We start from the raw sequence: 20,353 nt of genomic DNA, 5'->3' as shown, positions 1-20,353 counted from the left end.
TTTCTCTCTTATCAACACTTGTTAATAAAATGCTTTTATTCATTCATAATCTGACTCGCAGAACTCACATTCCCGAATGCCCCCCACCCCACTCAACAATCCTAGAAAGAGCATGAAACAGCCTGTTAATAAAATTGTTGCAATTTTGTCAGTTCTTCCTCCTAGAACTTGTAAATCACATTGATCAGTTCTTGCTTTGTTCTGGGTTTAGCAGTTTTCCAAATAGTCTTTCAGGGAATCCCAAACCATCTCTATCGGATTTAGATCTGGGGATTCAGCTGGAGTTTTCACTCCAGTTCACTCCTTCTGCTATAAGCCTCACCCTTGCTGCTGTGTGTTTAGGATCGTTGTCTTGAAAGAGACGGTGCCTTGATTCAAAGTGCTCCCTGATAAATTGGGCAGCACGATAAATTGACCATGACTTTTTTTTTCACGATCCATAATTCCTTCAAAAATAAGAAGTGGTTCTGGGGCCTCTTCTAGATATCCCCCCCCCAAGATGTGAACCTTCAGTGGATATTTGGGCTTTGGCTTGTTCACATCTCCCCTTTTTACAAAATGACATGGTTGAAAACTCTTCCAGAGCCACTGTTTCATCAGTGAAAAGTACATCATGAAATGCCTCTCCCTGTTCAATCCATTGAAGCACTTGTTTGAGCCTTTCCTCTTTATTTTTTACCCTTATCATGGGGCATGTGTTGGTTTTTATATCTCCATCCAAGCCCTCTGCGCACTCTTCTAATCGATGTCAGACTCACACTCGCACCGAGGTCAGCCCACAGCTGTCTTTGAACTTGCATCGCCAGTAGCTCATCATTTTCATCTGTCAGTATCAATAGAATATTGTTACAAAGTTATTTACCTTTGCATCGTCCTTGGTTTAGATTCTCTTTGCCTCCTCTCCCCTTTATAATATCTCACTGTGCTTTAATAAACAAAGATGTCCATGGAAGCCAAATGCTGTACAGTGTCTCTTGTTGACTTCCTGTTTCTTTTCGTCCTCATTATCTGGTGTGAGAGTCTTCTTGATTTTGGCCATAGTCAGTCTCCTTACCAAAGCTATAGTGCAGTATGTTTTTTGTCCTGACAAATGGTACAGATAAATATGTACTATACTGACTAGCTAATATCAAGACAACGTTTCTTTCCTCTACTCGAACACAATATAAAATACTCAAATTTAAAACAATACACCAGGCAGTGTGATAGACACATTAGCAAGTTAATGCAATTCCGTTGAAAAGCCGGACGTGATTTTCTTTCCCAGCCTCAGCAGCAGATAGCAGATAATTTTCTAAAGTGCTAATTAAAAAGCCAGGTGTGATTTTTTTTTTTTTTTTTTTTTTTTTTTTTTTTTAGCAGACAGATCAGGCAAAAACTATGCCTATAATAGTTAACATGGCTGAGCCACTTGTAAGAGCAAGATGACCTTCTGCTATCTAAACTATTTTTTCCAGCTTTTAAAGTCATGCAATGTGATTTCAGACGTCTGCTCTTCTGTCAGTTACGAGTTATGCACAATACTAGTAAAAACCCGCCAAGGCACCCCCATGCAGTTGGTAACCCCCAAAACCCAAAGCATAACAGCATCATAAATCCCAAATGGACACTGTGTGCAGCATAACATCCCCCCCCACCCCCTTCAGAAAATGAAACAATTGCAGTTCTCACAGACTGTGAAAGCATTGCTGGAAGTAGTGCTGGCAAGCAAAATAAAAACAATAAAGAACTAAGTCTTTAAACCAGGCTGGACTGGACCCTGGCTGGCCATGGAGAAGGGGCTATGGGCTGCTCTGCCACAGGAACCGATGGCTCCACCGGGACGTCGATCTCACCTGGGGGGTCCAGGGGCATTTGTAGCTCATGGCCATCGTGACCCATCAGAGAGGAAGAAGGTGCCGGGACCCAGCAGCTCTGTGACCTGTGAAGGAGAAGACCAAACGACTGGAGCTTGTGCTGCAGATGGGCCTTCGGATCTGGACCCAATCCTGGACTGTGATCCCACATGGCTTCACCCTGTGTGACCTGTCGTACCGCCTTTTCAAGTGATGCTGGTGTCTGGCCTCCCTGCTGTGGGTGTGCACTGGAGGGCTTGGAGCTGGGTACACCTGGAACCTGTCCAGGGGCATTTGTAGCTCACGGCCGAGCATGACGAAGGCTGGTAAGCTGCCAGTCGTGGTGTGCTGTGAGGCCCTGTAAGGAAGGAGAGTGCAGAGCAGCGTGGCTGAGAAGGAACTGCCCTTGGACAGGGTGGCTCTGATGTGATTTATGAGCGTGTGGTTCAGGCGTTCCACACTCCTGTTCGCCTTTGGGTTGTAGAAAGCAGTGCGAAGATGTCGAATTCCTAGGTCAGCCAAGAAACTCACTCTCTAGACACAAACTGTGGCCCATTGTCAGTTGTGATGATGGTTGGCAGCTCCCAGTGGGCACAGAGGGATTCCAGGAAGTCTGTGACAGCTTGAGTAGTGACGAATCCTGTGGAGGCGATTTCTGGCCATTTTGAATGGAAGTCATAGGCCACTATGAGGAAGCGCTGATGGGGCAGGACACCACGCAGCTCCCCACAGATGTCCAGCTGGAGGTGATCCCAGGGCATGGCTGGCCAGTCTAGGGGCTGAAGAGGAAGTCCTCCTGCTAAGGAGGCAGGCCTTGCAGTTTCTGACCAGTGCCTCTGTCCTGGTTGATTCCTGGCCACCACACCAGATCCTGGCACTGTTGCTTGACCATAACAATGCCCATGTGGCCTGCATGTGCCATCTGGAGATCATGGTTGGAGACTAGTCATTCCAGCAAGAGCTCCCCTTTCAGAAGGAAGGGGCCCAGTTCGGCAGAGACTTTGGAGGGCCAGCCTGAGCACATAAAGGTGCGAAGCTGGGAGAGCACTGGGTCCTGTTCTAAGGCCTTCTGTAGTTCCTGGAGAGAGACTGTGGAATGAAGAGCGTTTGGATGAGGTCAGGCTCGAGTGTGTCTGATTCAAGACCTCCAGGCAAGTCAGGAAAGGTTGCAGCTCTACTGTCCCACTCTACATTCTTGTGTCCTGGAGTGAACTTCAGTGCAAATATGTATTGCTGGAGCCTCTCAGACCAGCGGTGGGGTCTGAGTGGTCGATGCCCTGTTCCTGAAGTGGTGAGCAGCGCGGTGAGGGCCTAGTTGTCTGTCCCTAATCTACGACCGTACAAATACAAGTGCCACCTTTCACATGTCCAGACCTCTTGCCAGGGCCTCTCGCTCCCCCAAAGAGTACTTCTGTTCTGCTGGACTGAGAGCCTGGGAGGTGAAGGTGATAGATTGCTGCACCCAGTTGTGAAGCTGGGACAGTACAGCTCCCACAGTGGTGCTGGAGGTGTCGCAAGTGATGAAGGTGGGGCTGGAGAGGTCGAAGTGTCAGGATAGGAAGTGAGGTGAGCTGAGCCTTCAGGAGACGGACGGCTTCAAACCAAGCATGAGTCCAAACCCAAGGGGCATCCTTCTGCAGCTGATGAAGTGGGGCTGTAGTGGCTGAGTAGTGTGGCCGAAACTGGAGATAGTAGGTTGCTGTTTGAGATAGTAGGCTGCTGCTTGTGCTGTCTGAAGAGAATGTAAGGAAGGAGGTGACCTGTGCTGGTGTGGTAGGCTCTGGGATGCACTGAATGGCCTCAATGTTGGACTGCAGCGGGGTGAGGCCGGCACCTGTAAGACGAAACCCCACAAACTCTGTGTTCAGTGTATAACATTCCCTCTCCATTGAGGGTGAGGTGGTTGTGGTGATGCACCTTGAGGACCCTGTGGAGGCGCTCATGGCTGGCATGGGTTGGGCCACGAACCACAATGTCATCGTGATGGACTATTCCAGGGATTCCGGTGAAGAAAGTGATGTCCACTTTCTGGAAACAGCTGGGGGCAGAGCTCAATCTGAAGGGCACTCTTGTGTAGCACAAGACACTGATGTGTGCGACAGCTGTGAAGTTCCGGCTGTCATGGTGGAGAGGAATCTGGAGGCATCCCTGATGAAGACTGAATTTTGTAAATACAGTGGAACCAGAGAACTGTGGGGAGGAGGTACTTGTATAGTATGACAGCTTTGTTCACAGCCTTCAAGTCCACACAGACTCGCAACCATCAGATTGGAAACCCATGAGGAGGCGTCAACTGGTTCAATGACGCCTGCCTTCTCGAGTCTCTGGAGTTCGGCAGTGACCTCATCGCGGAGGGCCAGCAGGATGCGGCACAGAGGCTGGATGACTGGGCACACGGTGTGAATCGAGAGCTTGTGGTTAAACGTGGTATTGCAGCTAAGGCATGGAACACTGCAGGCCACTGGGACTGCCATGGAGAGCCGATGGTGAAAATGGCTGAGCCGCTGTTGTCAAGCACAGAGAACCTGAGGCGGGGAGGAGACTTGTGCAGCACGTCTGTGTCTGTGAGTCTGGGCTGCCTGGCCGCTGCGGCTGTTCTACATGGCAGGCAGGGAGTGCGGGAGAAGGGATGAACGCTAGTGATGAGGACAAGGCACCGGTGGCCTCCATTTGAAACGCTATTTGAATAGCCTTGTTCAGCACTAGGTCATCTAGTGCTGCGAGCAATCTTTCTCAGACTTTTCCGTTATTCATGTGCTCCACTAGCTGGTCTCTTATGAACTTGCATCATGCCAAATTGGCAAGAGGAGGCCAGTGCCCACAGGTCCGCAACAAACTGATGCACAGACTCACCCACCTGCTGTTTGCACTGTCTGAAGAGAATCGTGCTGAGGATGACACTCTGGGGGTGATGAGCTGCGCTTTCAGAAGTTTCACAGCTTCAGTGCATGTTACAACAGAGCTGAGAGTAGAAAATGTGCTGTCCCTCTGTCCCTAGGTAGTGTACGAGGATCGCTTTTTTTTTTCCAGGCGACCGGCACGTTTCTGAGGTCAAGTGCAGCCCAGTAAGTCTCAAGAGTCCAGCCAGTGAGTCCAGGGCACTGGCGAGGAATGGGGGAGGTGGTGGGAGTGAAAGCTCTATTCTTGTCGCCAATGTTGCACCACAGACAACCAGGGACTGAGGTTGACAGATTTCACAGGCGTCTGCTCTTTATTGTGCATAACTCGTAACTGACACAGCATGGCAAAAACCCGCCAAGGCAACCAAGTGGCGTAAAGCGGTAACCCCCCAAAACCCAAAGAGCAACAGTGTCGTAAACCCCAAACGGATGCTGTGTGCAACAAGTTGCATTTTTAGAAACCTTATCATGAATACAGCCAGTCCCATGTGTAAGTGAGCTCAAAATGCGAGAATTAGGCTGGGCAAATGATTTTGAACATTTTTAAAAAGAAATAAAAAATGAGATATAATGTGTTCCAGCTTAACTTAGACATTGCACGACCTATAAAAACAGGTTTTGAGAGTTAAAAACCACTTTTTATGCGTGAAAAATGGGTGATTTTTTCTTCCTTGTGATCAGCTCAGAATCTTTGTGTATGCTGTAAGGTTTTTACTTAGTAACTCAGAATTACAACTTAGCAACTCAGAATTACGACCCCAAGTGTCTAGGGGTAAAGGGGTGTAACATTTAGGTTAATTCTTTTGGAAGCAGGTGGGTTTTGGTGAGGGACTAAGAAGCGTGATAACAAGGGTAAGGAACTAGAGTGGTGCCAAAGGAAAGAAAATAACAAACAAAATGGAGCTTGCTAGGACAGTGAGGGAAAGCTAATCTGACTACAAAAGAAAACCCGAAACACACGGTCTTCGGCATCTTGAACACCCTAGCTAACCTGCACTGACTACCCAAAACCATACAAGACAAATGGCACTCACCCATACTAACTAGTGTACTACTAATAATAAACAAGTGAACCAGGAATACAAATAAGGAGAAACCAGAGTAATCCACAGGAGCAGGGTACAAAAGAACACAAAAGTTGAACATGTAACACTGGGGCAAGGTAATGGCAAAACAAAGATGAACACACAAACAAAAGTACAAAGAAACTAACGTAAAACCAACAAAACGCCAAAGCCGAAGCTATACGAAAATACACACTTAAGGCAAAACAAACCAACAAACGAAGCCGAAGCAATAACCAGAAGCAAATGGGACCAAAGTCAAATGAAAGGCCTCTCCTTGCTGAAAACCTCCATGTTATATGCTGAATAAGATGAGTTCTGATTGGCTGAGAGCTAATTGATGATGATGTCATACTGAAAGTGTGGTGTAATGGTGGGCCAATGGGGAAGATGGATATTTAGACCTGGCGCGGCACCGAGAGAGGGAGGAGGCACAGAGCTCAGCAGTACAGAACGAACGTTCTGCTGCCTGGAGTGCGAATGGCAGCAATCGTGTCTGCATTTATAACTTAGTTATTAAAATTTATCAAGCAATATGAAGCATCTCTTTTTACTTTTAAGTCCCTTAATTATCATTAAGCACAGCTTTCTCACCACTTAGACTACTTTTTGATACCATCCTTAGACTAGACAGGACAACAAGTTTCTGCTTTATGACATTACAAGTGGAAAGATTACAGATTTGAATTGTCTTTAATTTTGTTATGTTATACATTTTAGAAACGTTTCATCTATACAAACACCACAAAACTATTCTTGATTATATTTCTGAATGTTTTTTTACACTTAGTTCACTGTTTTAAGTACATTAATTAAGAAAGTTAGGTGTTAGCATAAACTATTAGTAATCAATAATATTAAATTAAGTACTGTAATAAGTTGTTGCACTTTCCCCCGCATCTTGTAAAAATATTTTCATTGTTCAAATATACATTAAATCTGACTATCATATAATAAGCTAAATACAAAACTAAAGAAAAAATAGGGTTAAATATAATTCAAAATATTTTGCTAACAATGTTACCCGTTTATAAATAATAAAATGTATTAACCAAGGAGTAGGATGGCACAGTTGTTAGTATGCTTTTTGTTTTGTTTCTTTTTCATAAATACAACAGTAGTACCTGATGTCTCAGTGGCTTTCAAAATTAAATTATGCATGCAAACCTGTGAACTAGAAAGATAACTAAAATATCCATCCATTTCAAATGGTGGCGAAGTGGTTAGCATTGCTATCTTGCAGCACTGGGGTCCTAGGTTCAATTCCTGCCATCCTGTGTGTATGGGGTTTGCATGTTCTCTCTGGGTTACATGGTTTTTCTCCATATGTGTGATATGACTCCCTCTTGCACTCCAAAACATACTGGTAAGTTAATTGGTTTATGGGAAAACTGGCCCTGGTGTGTGTGTGTTTGTGTCCGTCTGTCCTGTGATGGACTGGCGCTATGTCCAGGGTGTATTCTGCCTTGTGTCCGTTGCTTACTGGGATAGGCTCCAAATCCTCTGTACTGGATAAAGAGATTAGAAATGGATGGAAGTAAAGGCACTGTGTGGATGGAACTATACACAGTGTAAGAAACCCACTATGAAATGGCAGCATCTCACTGAGAATAAAATATTTTATAGTGCTGGCTTAAGAAAACAGCCTTTCCACCTCTCTTGCACATTGGTATCCATGCCTAGTTATTTAAACAAATTGCCTCCAATTATAAACATCTTAATATGCTGGCTCTGTGGATTCGCATCAGCTATGTTTGCCCATTCCTTCAATTCATGTGCATCCAACACACAGTTCAACGCTAGCAAATACACAAAATCTAAAATACAATCCTCCTTTCAGTATCTATGTAAACATACAGTCTGTTAACTTCATCTTCATCAAAAGTATGCCTAACCCCATTAGGAAGTGTTCTCGTTATCGGTGTATTCCTCAACTTTCCCAAAATTATCTTTTTCTTACCAACATCTCTAGTCTTTTATCCTGCAATAACTCAGCCAACACTTAAATCCCCCAAAGCTGCTTGTGTTAATTTCTTTAAATCACAAATATTGTATGTAAATACTGGTCATGTAATACTCTGCATTGTGGAATAAGTTTATTTTAAAGGGATCTAGAGAAACTAGGAACTAGAGAAATCAAGAAAAGCTTTTTTTTCCTAGAATTAATAAATGCACATCCTGTTCACTGGGGAAATTAAATCCACACTGAGCAATCTTCAATATGTTCAGAATATGACAGTGAGAATCCTATCAGGGATGCATTACACCTGTTTTCAAGTCCTTGCACTGGTTACCTATCAGGTTTCGAGTCAACTTCAAAATCCTCATCCTCATTCAGTACCTACAGTATATGGCTTATCTGTCTACTCCCCACCTTTGTCTGTCTGACTCTGGTCTTCTAGTTGTCCTCAAGAACATCTACATTCTGTGGGTGATAGGACCTTCCCTAGCTACACCCCAGAGCTCTCAATTTGTAACCCCAGTGATATCAGTCACGTACCCTGAGTGCATTTAAATCTAACCTCAAAAACTAACGAAGACTTAGTGTCTGTATCTGCTTCATTTTCTAATTTTGGTAGCACCTCTAACTGCTTGTCTTTCTTATATGTATTTACTTTGTAATCTGTGGTCCTTTTTATCTGTTTTTACATCTACTGTATTGCTTTGAGATGCCACTTTCAAAGGCATAATAAATAAGTATATTAATAAATAAATACGTTTTTTATATTGTTATAGAGAAACATGATCAGATTTTCCCTGGTTCAGAAAAAAAGATCTAAAGTATACTAGTTTGTCACTCTTCTCATTCCCTTTGCTAGATGACTTTTCATACTAATCTGATCAATCTAACTGCCTGTTTTCTGTGCTTTCTCTATCCTGCTAGAGTTGCAGTTATTCTGAAAACTTTCTTCTTGAAATAACTCATTTCTAAATACCTTTTTTTCACTGTTAACATCTTGCAGAAACTCTGCGACAAAATATACACTTAGCTCAACCTGACAGTTCATCCTGCTACTAACATTGAATAAAAAAAATCTTAAGATTTCTATATGTCTTTATTTAGTGGTTTCATTAATTACAAAGGCTAAACTTTCTTGGAAAAATGTCTTTTATGTGTTGCGGAAAAAACTGACTTGCTTTAACAAAGTGTTTACAAATCCTTTCACCTGGCAATCTACCTGAATGCCCAACTATCTGACAAGCCCTCCATGAAACCATGGTTGCTATTAATTCATTTAGGGCTCACTGACAGAATTGCTGTTTTTTATGCATGCTAATTTTCTGATTCCTCACTCTGTTTCATGTTTAGAGAGAAGACTTTGATTGTGAAGGGAAATTGATGTACACGTTTGCATGTTCTTTTGTAACATACACCTTTTTGTAATTTTTTTTTTGTATATGTAAGCAAGTGTTCCTGCATCCCTCTTCTGCACTAAAGTCATGGCTTTTTTTCTGTTTGCTTATTTCAAAGCAACACCTGCTCCATTTCTAAAACTTTTTGCTCATGTGCATTTTTGTATTTTTTACACCTCTAGCACTTTAACGTCCTGAATTTTCATTTGTAGAATGAATTTAATTTTTTGGCCTTAAAAAGCATAAGTTTTCACTATCTTTTGTTTCTTGTCCTACAACTGTTATTATTGATCACCGAATTATTGTACTTGACATCATTCACCCTTTCCTGAATGTCTATGACAGGCAGAGAGAGTGCTGTTTCTGGTGCAATCTTTTGCAGGTGACATTTCACTGTTTTAAACGAACAAAAAATTAGATTGCTCATAAATCACTTATTCTATATAAACACAGCGTAATTGCCCTCCGAAAATCCTCTTTTTCTTGTTCGTTTTAGAGACCTTGATCGAAACTGATTTTAGATGTCAGAAAGGATTTATTTTCTCTGTATTTCCTACATTGCTTTGTTGAGATTTTAACTTGATATTTAGGCTCAGATTTCAACTATAAATCGTACACTAATTAATAGCAGTAAATACTGATGTTTTGCTCCCTCTTACCACAAATATATATATATATATATGTGTATTGTAGCTGAACTTTATTTTGTATGCGTAGCTACTGCGATTCGGACACGGAACGGTTAAAGATGGCGACAAATCAGGCACACGGGGGGCGTCTTCCCGCCTCCATAACTAAAATGCCAAATAGGAGTGGCTTAAGCGACATACACAGTTGTGTAACTGACAGTTTGAGGAAGCCTATCGTGTAAATTTTGCTTTGTTGCCGATAAGTTAAGCTTTCGAAACTCTGCCCCTAAGTCATGTGACTGATTTTTCGCCCTGTTTCGTTGGTTAAATGCAATGATCACAAGCACCACCATGGTAACTGGGGTGTGTAGTTTTTAATTCCATTTGAATTATAACTGTACGTACTGTCTTCATATTTGGCCAGGGCTTTAAAGAGAAGGCACGCCAAAAAAATTTCTGTGCCGTCGTCTCCGCTTTAAAGGTACCCCCGTGCTGGAAGAATTTGACCTCGGAACGTTTGCCCAGCGTAGCATTAGGCTACATCTTTATGCATCAGTTGAAAGATCATATGGAATGGAACGATGGACAACTGATTCTTTCAATTTTAAAGAATCAAAAATAATGCCTGCCTAAATTAGATATTGCATGACTTTAAAATCAATTTAAAACAGGTGACATTTCTTCCAGCTTAGTCTGTGTTTTGTTTATGTAAACATTTTAGTTTTGTAAACACACATATAGAAAAAATCACCTTTTCTACAGGCGTTAAGTAGATCAGCAGGTTGCTGACAAAATAGTGCATGTCACACTTTATTCAATATTATTTACATCTGAATAAGAAAGCCAGGTTTTAGCAAACTATTAATAATCAATAACTTGCATTGTAATTTGCACTTCTTCCACATCTTGTAAAAACATTAATTTACAGAATTTTTTCAAATACATTAAATCCAACTATCAGAAAATAAGTAAAATGAATTCAGTCTCAATTTCAAATTATATTTTATCTTTGTCTCTTCCTACTCTCTCACTGGCTTAGATTCGGACACAGAATGGTTAACATGGGAGGGACATGTTTCGCTCCAGTCAGCGCATTATCATTTTGTGCTACGGGGAAGGCCTGTCATTTATTTCAGTCTCTTTCACTCTGCCCAAACCACCCATTAAAAAGGATGCAGTGTGTTAAAAACATTCTCCTTAACCGTGCTGCTCATTTAAATCAAGTTTTCATATATAAGCTCTTTTTTTTTTTTTTTTTTAGACAATTCAGGTGGGGAGCTGCATCAGCATGTTACATAGGCTGCAAAGCAACACGTAATAGGTGTATTCCATGCTGAAAAGAGGAGAAAGAAAATGCAATGTTTTGGCCGTGGAGCCTTCTTCAGATGCGAGAAAAACAAGGCAGTAAGCAAAGGTAATGTAGCATAGGAAAACCAAAAGCTGGGGGAGAGGAGGTGGGAGCAGGGGACAGACGGAGTGGCCAATCAGATGTAGTGTGAAGTCGGGATAGGTGAAGAGGTGTGAAATGAAACCTACGATGAATAGAGAGAGCTTTAAAAGAATGAGTCTGTTGAGAGAAGGGGAAAGGTGCGATCCTAGCTACAGGATAATTTTTAGCTTGTCTTTCTGTGAGTTTGGGGGGGGGCAAACCAGCTTTGAGAACACAGACAATAGAGATAAGTGTGATCATGGCCATCAGATTAAACGAGAAACAATGGGCTTGGAGAAATCTTTCATCTTCACAGCCCTAACATGTTCTCTGAAGCGGTCTCTGAGTCTCCTTCCTGTTTCTCCAATGTAGATGGCTGGGCATTTACTGCAAGTGTTACAGTAAATAAGGTTGCTGGAGGTACAAGGTGCCATCCGGGTGATCCAGAATCATCCTGAGGGTCCTTGAATGAGTGTGGTGTTAAATATTTACTTGCAGGTGATGCAGGGAGCTCTATTGCTAGGGAAAGTGCCTGGTGTGGATGGTTGCAGAGAGCAGTCAAGGGAGCTGTGAACAAGGTTACACTGATTTTAGGTGGTCAGCAATATGAGATGATTTGGTGGTCAGAAAAGAGGGCCCCAATGGAGGGATCATCCTGTAGGATGGAAAAGGTGTTAATGGTCCTGGTGATAGAAAGTGTGGTGGGGACGTGCCAAAGGAATGGGGTTGTTACAGTGGGAGTTTCGGCTCCTTAACAATGGTCCGAGGGGTGTTTTTTGCTCGGGCAAGGGCCCTGTCCGTAACACTGCTAGGGTATCCTCTGTTGATGGGGTGGGGGGGGGTGGGGAGGAGTACGTTTTGTGGGGTTGGTTCTGGAAATTGATGTTGCTACAGAGTCATCGTAGCCAAAGGAACTGCGAAAAAGGGAGAGTTTTTAGTGTTTGGGGTGAAATGAGCTATACAGGAGATGGTGTGAATCAGTGGGTTTGTAATAGACTGAAGTAGAATTGGGGGTAGTTAATGAAGATGTTGATATCTGGAAACGGAAGAGTAGTGGAAGGTATGTTAACTGTATATTTGAGGGATGGGTGGAAGTTGAAGTGATGCAGAAAGTGCTCAAGCTGGTCGTTGGAGCATGTGGTGGCACTGACGCGGTCATCAATGTATTGCTTGTAGAGGTCAGGGACAAAGCCAGCATAGGAAGTGAAGAAGCGTTCTACCCAGCTGACAAAAAAATATTGGCATAGCTGGGTCCCATTCTGGTGCCCATGGCGACTCCACTAAACTGTGGGTAGAAAAAGGTTATTGAATGAGAATGCATTCAGTGTGAGAACCAATTCTGCAAGGCGTACCAGGTTGTGGGTGGGTGGCTCAAGCACTATGTTTGTCCAGCATTTGCTTGAGGGCTGTAAGGCTGTCATTATGGGGAATGATGTTGTAAAGAGATTCTATGTCCATGGTAAAAAGTTCATATTCGGGGCCCTGAATTTGGAAGCCATTTAAAAGTTGGGGCATGTGGTTGGTGTCCTTGATTATGTGAGGGAAGACCTTCAACCAGCGGTCTTATGAGGCTGTCGAGAAAGTCCGAGATGTATTTAGTTGGACCGCTGCATGCGGACACGATGGCGTGTCTGGTTTGTGGATTTTGGGGAGGAGGTAAAATTGAGATTCCTGGGGATGTTCAATGATGAGCTGGTTCGCCACATGGGGGAATTCCCTACTGTTAATAAGGGAGATGATGGATACCACTTCCTTTTGGTAGTCAGTGGTAGAGTCCTGTTGGAGAGGGACATAGGCAGAAGTGTCAGGTAGTTGTCTATTTTTGAGACGGGATGCTTCACATGTCAATAACTCCACCAACAAATGACACGGAACCTTCAAACCACTGACACTTAAACCACTGCGATTTGTGAACATCTTGAATAAAGCTAATCCCAAGTGTAAATGAGTTCATAAAGCCAGAATTACTATCTCTACGTCTGTGAAACACCTGACCGTATACTGTAAAGCTTTCAGTGCTTTGTGTATATTCCAACTGTAGTGGAGGAAGGGAGCGTGGGAACATGCTTAGTTTGTGATTGAATTGGGGCTATATATTCTTTGGAAGCGTTTCTTCCCTCTAGTTGATCTTTTAGTTGATAGTTTTATCCATTTGAAGTGAAACTGAGCAAATTGAGGCATCTATTAGCTATATGCTGAGGCTGTACTCAAACCAAACAATTTAAAGTTTTATCTAGTACCTGTTAGTGTCCCAGAGGCAATTTCCAACTGGAATGAATTCCATCAAACATTTTGTAATATCACTGGAAGTATAGATAGTAGAGATCTAGTCTAGGGCTTAAATTGAAGCTAACCCCTTGGGCATCAAATGTAAACCAAGTTTCTAATGTCTTACTGTGTCCAATCACCAGACAGAAATATCCAGAAGAAAAAGACAAAACAAGAAACATTTTTCTTCAAAGATCAATTTTTCACATTGTGTCCTGAAAAGATGAAAATGCTTGTAGATCTTGCCCTGTGTGTCTCCCAGCCTGGATACAAAATTGAGAAAAATAGAACAAATATAAAATTCAAAGACGGGACCTGGAATGGTATTGCTCACATACCTGGAACTTTTGTAAAAAGTATTGAAAAATAATAAAAAGCTCTAATAGCTATTTCAATTACTTTAGAAAGCCTCCAGAAACTGCTAGAGAGGATGAACTACAATTCATTGTTTTCAGGCAGTAGCAAAAACTCCTACCTAGGCCTAAGTTCCTACCTTCCCTTCTGGTCAGAAACAAAATGAATGACATCAATTTGATGCTATTAGACCAGCTTTGTCAGTTTTCTTCTTTCCCCTGTGTCTTCACTTCTCCTTCAGGTCAGTAGGTCTTGGTCCATTTTTTTACAGGTTGGTAGGTGTTTCTGTCTGTGGATGGGGTCTATGCTAATGAGTTAACCGCCCCCATAGCTGTGGTCATTGTCAGGCCATTGACAGAAGATCAGGTGACAGCAGGAGTGGAAGCCAGGTGGCCACCTGCTGTAGGGAAGCTATCAGGTGTGCCTTTGCAGGGCTCCAGAGGTAACGGCCTATACTGCAGTCCACTAGCAGGACGCCTACACCTCTTTAAAGTGATAGACTTACTGACTTTTTTTCTTCAGCTTGTCTGAGTTTTTTAGCCATAAAAAGAGAAACAGACGAAGCCGAAGATCAGCGCTCGTCTGAGTCTGGCCGGCAGCGGGTACACCACCGCCAGGTAAACCAAAGCCGCCAGGACGTCTGCTTTCAACACCATCACTTTCCCTGTGTAGGACAGCGACCGCGTTTTCCACAGACCCAGCTTCGCGTTCACCATGGTGATCCTCTCGGTCCAGTTGTTGGTCTCGTTGTCCTGGCTCTGGAAGGAAACCCCCAGTATTCTGAGGGGCTCTGTGCAGAGCTCGAGACCCTCCGGCGCCGTCGTCCTGTGCTTCCAGGGCCCGAAGAACTTCAGTTTGCTCTTTCGGCGGTTGAGCTTCAACCCTGAGGCTCTGGAGTATTGCTCCATGACCTGCAGGGCCCTCCTCAACCCCCTGTCTGAACTTAGGAACAGCGTTGTCGTCTGCATACTGGGAGATCTTCAGGGTTTCCCCCGCACCTCCCGGTATCGTCAGGCCATCGATGACAGGGTCCAGTCTCACCGCCTCTGCTAAGGGCTCTGGGAAGAGAACATAGAGAAGGGGTGAAAGGGGGCAGCCCTGTCGTACTCCGGATTCCTGCTGCCCACGTCAGAGTACAGAATCTGAATCCAGCGGCTGAAACTCTCTCCGAAACCGAAGCGTTCCAGCACCCTGAACAGATAGCTGTGGTTCACTCTGTCGAAGGCTTTCTCCTGGTCCAGGCTGACCACCATCATGGGCACGTTCCGGTCCTCGGCCCAGGCGATGGCGTCTCTGGTCAGTTGGAGGTTCCAGCTGACAGATCGCCCTTCCACCCCACACGTCTGGTCGCTGTGGATGATGTGGGGGAGGGCGGTCTGCCGGTCAGGAGCTTGGAAAGGATCTTTAAGTCCACGCAGAGCATCGTGATCGGCCTCCAGTTTTTGAGGTCGGTGGCGTCTCCTCCCTTGAAGAGCAGGGAGATGATGCCCTCCCTCATGGTGTCTCCGAGTTTCCCCCGGCGGAAGATCTCCTGCGCCACTTCCACCAGATCTGCCGCCAGGGTGTCCCAGAAGCAGGTGTAGAATTCCTTGGGGAGTCCGTCCAGCCCCGGCACCTTGCCATTCTCCATGGACAAGAGCGCCGCCTTCAGCTCCTCGGCCGTGATTGGACCCTCCACGTCCTCCCTCACCTCCTCCGGTACTCGTGCCTTCAGCCCCTCCAGAAAAGCATAACCTGCCTCCACCTCCGTCTGCTTTTCTTAAAAGAGCTCCGTGTAGAAAGCGGTGGCTGCTTCTACCTTGTTGCTCTCGTCCAGCACTTCCTCTCCATCTCCCCGTCTCAGGCTGTGGATCACCCTCTTTTTCTGGGCTCCTCGGACCTGATTGAAGAAATAGGAGGAACAAGTTTAAGTATTTTCATAATGCTCCATTTGTGCCTTGACCAGGAAAGCCTTAGCTTTCTCGGTGTGCAGTTTGCGGAGCCTCTCCTTCAGGTCCCGTGCCCGGGCTGAATTGAAGGCTCCTCCCCGGTTAGCCGAGCTGTACTCCTCCTCGAGTTGCCTCTGGAGTCGTGCAGCTTCCTTCCTCTCCCTGGCCGCCTTCCGTCTGCAGTACGTCTGCACCAGGGTTCGGGTCCTGTCTTTCACCGACTCCCACCATTCCACCACGGAGCTGTAGCCATCTCTCAGATCGACCCAGCTCGCGTAGTCTTTCAGGAACAGTTCCCCGAAGTCGTCTTCCTCCAGTATCTCCCGGTTCAGCTTCCAGTACCCATGACCGAATGCCGGCAGGCTGGTGGTAGCCACCACCGTCAGGCGCTCATAGTCGGAATACCACGCCGGGGACACCGTCGCCGACTCCAGGGAGCAGGTCGTGTGCAGGAAGATGTAGTCCAGGCGGCTGCACACTCCCCGGGAGTTTTTCCAGGTCGTTCCGGCGTCGTTAGGGCGACACCGTCTGAAGCTGTCTACTAGGGAGAACTGCTTGAGTAGCGACTCCAGCTCTGCCGAGCTAGCGTCGCTCCCCTTCTCCCGGTCGACGTTGAAGTCCCCGCCGAGCACCACCTGCTCGGCAGGGACTTCATGTCTGTTGGTGGTGCAGCAGCTGGCCAGATCAGCAAACACTTCCTTCCGGATAGAGGGTTCCGTCGGAGTATAGACGTTAATTGCTCTCAACTTCTGCCCCCTCCAGTCAATGTCTGCGACCAGGATCCGGCCCTGCACCACTGAGAAGGAGGAAACCAGCCTCATCTCTGTGTTTCTGAGGAGGATTCCCACTGCGGAAGAGTGGACCCCTCCTACGCTCCAGCATGATTCTCCCTTCGTCCATTCCCTGGTGAATGTCAGCTTGTCTCTTTCATCCTTCAGGTGGACCTCCTGTAAGAAACAAACTGAGAAAGACTTTGAGGCCAGATCATGAAAGACTCCCTGTCTTTTCACCGGGTCTCTCAGCCCTCTCACGTTAGTTGTTAGGAAGGTAAGTTTCACAGTCATGATTAAACTAGTGAAAGTTAAACCTCCTCTCTGTACTTACAGTGTAAACTTGGGAGTCTACATCTGGGCACTGTTTAGCCTAGATGTAACTCCTCTCGTTCAGGTCCTGGGGGGAATATGCTGGGCTCCCTCCAGGTCTCGCTGGGGACTGAAAGGTAAACATGCTGGCCAGGTCCAGCCCTACCATCAGTCCCGGCTCCAGGGCGGCTTCGAAGTAATCCTTGTCTTCCTCGAGGATACTCTCCGCAACCGCTTCGGGAAGGCTCTTTTCTTCCCTTTCTCCAGGAGTTTCGGGGACCTCCAGTTGCTCCTGGGCCTCGGGGAGGGGGTTCCGACTTCCTGTGCTGCCTCTTCCTGTTGTCCCTGGGCCTCGGGGGAGGGGGGTTCTGTTTCCTGGGTTGTTACTTCCTGTTGTCTTTGGGCCTCGGGGGGAAGGGTTTCCATTTCCTGGGCCGCCTCCTCCGGTTGTTCCTGGGCCTCGAGGGAAGAAAGTTCTCCCTTACCACTTTTTTTCTGTCCTTCCGAAGGTGGATCTGCCCTGCCTCTCTTCTCTCGCTTTCGCTTTCCCTTCTTGCTGGGAGTTATCCAGGGCGCTTCCTCCGGTTGGCCATTTTGTCCATCTTCCTGGCGGCCATCTTGTGGCACCGGTGCGGCTGGGGGTGTGGCCTCGGCAGTTTCGGTTCTCTGCGGGGGAGGTGTGGGTTCTTTGTTCTCACCTCTCTCCCTTTGTCTGGAGACCGGTTTCTGCCGGCCGGCTTCCACCACCTGCACAAACGAAGGTTTGCTTACCTTGCATTGGCGAAGGAGGTGGCTCTCTGCGCTGCATCCGTCTCACTTTTTGGCTGCCCGGCAGGTTTTTGCCAGGTGCCCCTCTTTGTTACAGTTGTGACATCTGACGATGTCACATGTGTTTGCCTTGTGGCCGGACTGTCTGCACTTCTTTCAGAAATCTGGCATCCTGGGGTAGTAAAGGTACCCCCTGTTGGCTCCGATGTTGAAGCGGGCCGGGGGGTGCTGGAAACCGTCGACGCCCTCTGGGTCCTCTTTCAGGAGGACTCGGTACTGGCGTTTGCCGTACCAGATGCCGCTATCGTCCCTGATCTCTGTCGGTTTGCCCACCACAGTTACATACCTCCCTAGGTACGCTGTTACCAGTTCCGTTGGTACGTAGGGGTTGTATGTGAGGACTGTGATGGTCCTCTGATTCGCCTTCCTCATAGGCTTCGGCCTGAAATCGGAGAAACCGGGGTGCTTACCTTTTTCTCTGATCAGTCTCGTTGCCTTTTCATATGAGGCGTCCGTGGCCATGTAGGCCTCCATGTATCTCTCTGCCTTGTTGTCTTGGAGGCAGTAGAGATCTCCGGCCACCAACTGCAGGATCCCTCGCAGGAAGGTCATAAAAAAGGATTTTGCAGTTGGCATCGTCTCCGTTTTCTTGGTCCAGTGGAACCGGATCAGTGTCCTCTTGTCTGCCATCTGGAAAGGAGAAAAAGGGGAAAAAAAGGAGAGAAAGAGAGAGAGCAAGGTCCTGTGGAGAGGAGGGTTTAGCTGCTAAAGGAGCAGCGAGGGAGCCCTGGCCTTTGTCCTTGTGGGCAGAGCCCAGGTAGGTGCAGGAGGAGAAAGGAGAGTGGAAAGTGCTTCCGGGTCTCGAGGAAGAAAGCAAGCACCGCGGGCAGGCCACGTGTACCTACTCCCAGCCAAGAGGCCAAGGAGGCAGGGAGAGGGATAGAGAGAGAGGGAGCGGATAGCGCCTCCGAGTCTCGAGGTGGAAAGTAAGCACAGCGGGCAGGCCACGTGTACCCACTCCCAGCCAAGAGGCCAAGGAGGCAGAGAGGGAGGGAGAGAGAGCGAGAGAGAGAGGGAACGGATAGCGCTTCCAAGTCTCGAGGAAGAAAGCAAGCACCGCGGGCAGGCCACGTGTACCTACTCCCAGCCAAGAGGCCAAGGAGGCAGGGAGAGGGATAGAGAGAGAGGGAGCGGATAGCGCCTCCGAGTCTCGAGGTGGAAAGTAAGCACAGCGGGCAGGCCACGTGTACCCACTCCCAGCCAAGAGGCCAAGGAGGCAGAGAGGGAGAGAGAGCGAGAGAGAGAGGGAACGGATAGCGCTTCCAAGTCTCGAGGAAGAAAGCAAGCACCGCGGGCAGGCCACGTGTACCTACTCAAAGCCAAGAGGCCAAGGAGGCGGAGCAAGAGAAAGGGGGAGGGGAGAGGAGAGAGCAGAGAGAGAGAACGTTGCTGCCGGATCCCACCCAGCTCAGCTGCTGCTTGACCTTAACCCCCTAGGCTCAACCTAGAGCAATACCAGCTCAAGCACTATTCAGGATCTTCCATCACCTTCTAGACCTTTGGAAAGACAAGAACTGCAGGCATGCCACTTGAACTTGATCTTAGCCAAAAGGCCGAAAGAGGAACATGATCAGATTTACATTTCCAATACAGTTCGCTATCATTATACATAAAAGCCAAACCATAAACTTTGAAGCTAGCAGACTTCAAGAAAACACCTGTTGGTGTTAAATGGTGAGGTTTTATTATAATCGAAGGTATGAAAACAAACTAGCTACATTTTTAACACACTTTATAATACGCCACTTTTTTGTTGTATCCCAAGTGATTTGAAGCATTTCTGTTTTAATTGAACTTCTAGAGTTATTTCTCCAATGTTGAGGAGGATATTGCCATAATAAGGGCATGCTTGTCATATGCTAAAAGAATAGCTTATAACAGGAAATGCAAAGTCTGTTTTCTTTAAAAAGCTCCTTTAAACCCTGTGCCCCAGAAGGTCCATTTATGTTGAGCTGTGAAAGTGCTTTACAGTAAAAACCTTGTGTAAATGGTTAAAAGCAATGATCCAGGGACCAAAGGTGATTCAGGAGCCTAGAACCAATATTTGTGTGCTCGGCGCAGTCAGATGTTGAAATTTGTTCCCCGTTTTTGAAAAAGTCCCACTGTATGCTGTTCCTTTTATTTACAATAAGAATCTAGGAACCTCTAGGAGACATCAACTGCCAAGTGACATGACTGAGAGCCTCTTGAGTCCTGCAGATACAGGGTACCTCATAATTTTAATGAAATCAAATGTGTACTGTACGTGTAAAACTGAAGCTGACCTAACAACCATCCCCTTTTCTGCAGAGCGTGTTTAATTGTACTGTTTCAGCACATCAGTTTTTTTTCCCCCAACAACTTTCCAGAGGAGCTCTAAATATTTTAAATAAATACACACAGTATTTCTCATAAGGTCTGCTATTTGAGGTCCAGTTATTTAGATGCATACATCTTATTTTATCTCAGCTTTTCAGCTGAGATACACAGATCATACATAAACAATGCAGTAAAAAAATGTCTCATCAAGTATTTAATCATTAGGCATAACAGTTTCCCTTTAGGCCTCTGAAAACACCACCTTCTACCTTGTGAATACCAGTACCTCCTAATTGTCTAAAGGCTTTATTTCTTAAGAGCATGACATTAAAAACTGCTCAACTTTACAGCTGCATGTTTGCTTGCAGCATTTCAATACCTCTC

The sequence above is a fragment of the Lepisosteus platostomus genome, chromosome 15 (assembly GCF_059453375.1).
Source record: "Lepisosteus platostomus isolate fLepPlt1 chromosome 15, fLepPlt1.hap1, whole genome shotgun sequence".
NCBI classification, from domain to species: Eukaryota; Metazoa; Chordata; class Actinopteri; order Semionotiformes; family Lepisosteidae; genus Lepisosteus; species Lepisosteus platostomus.
This window is presented reverse-complemented; position numbering follows the sequence as displayed.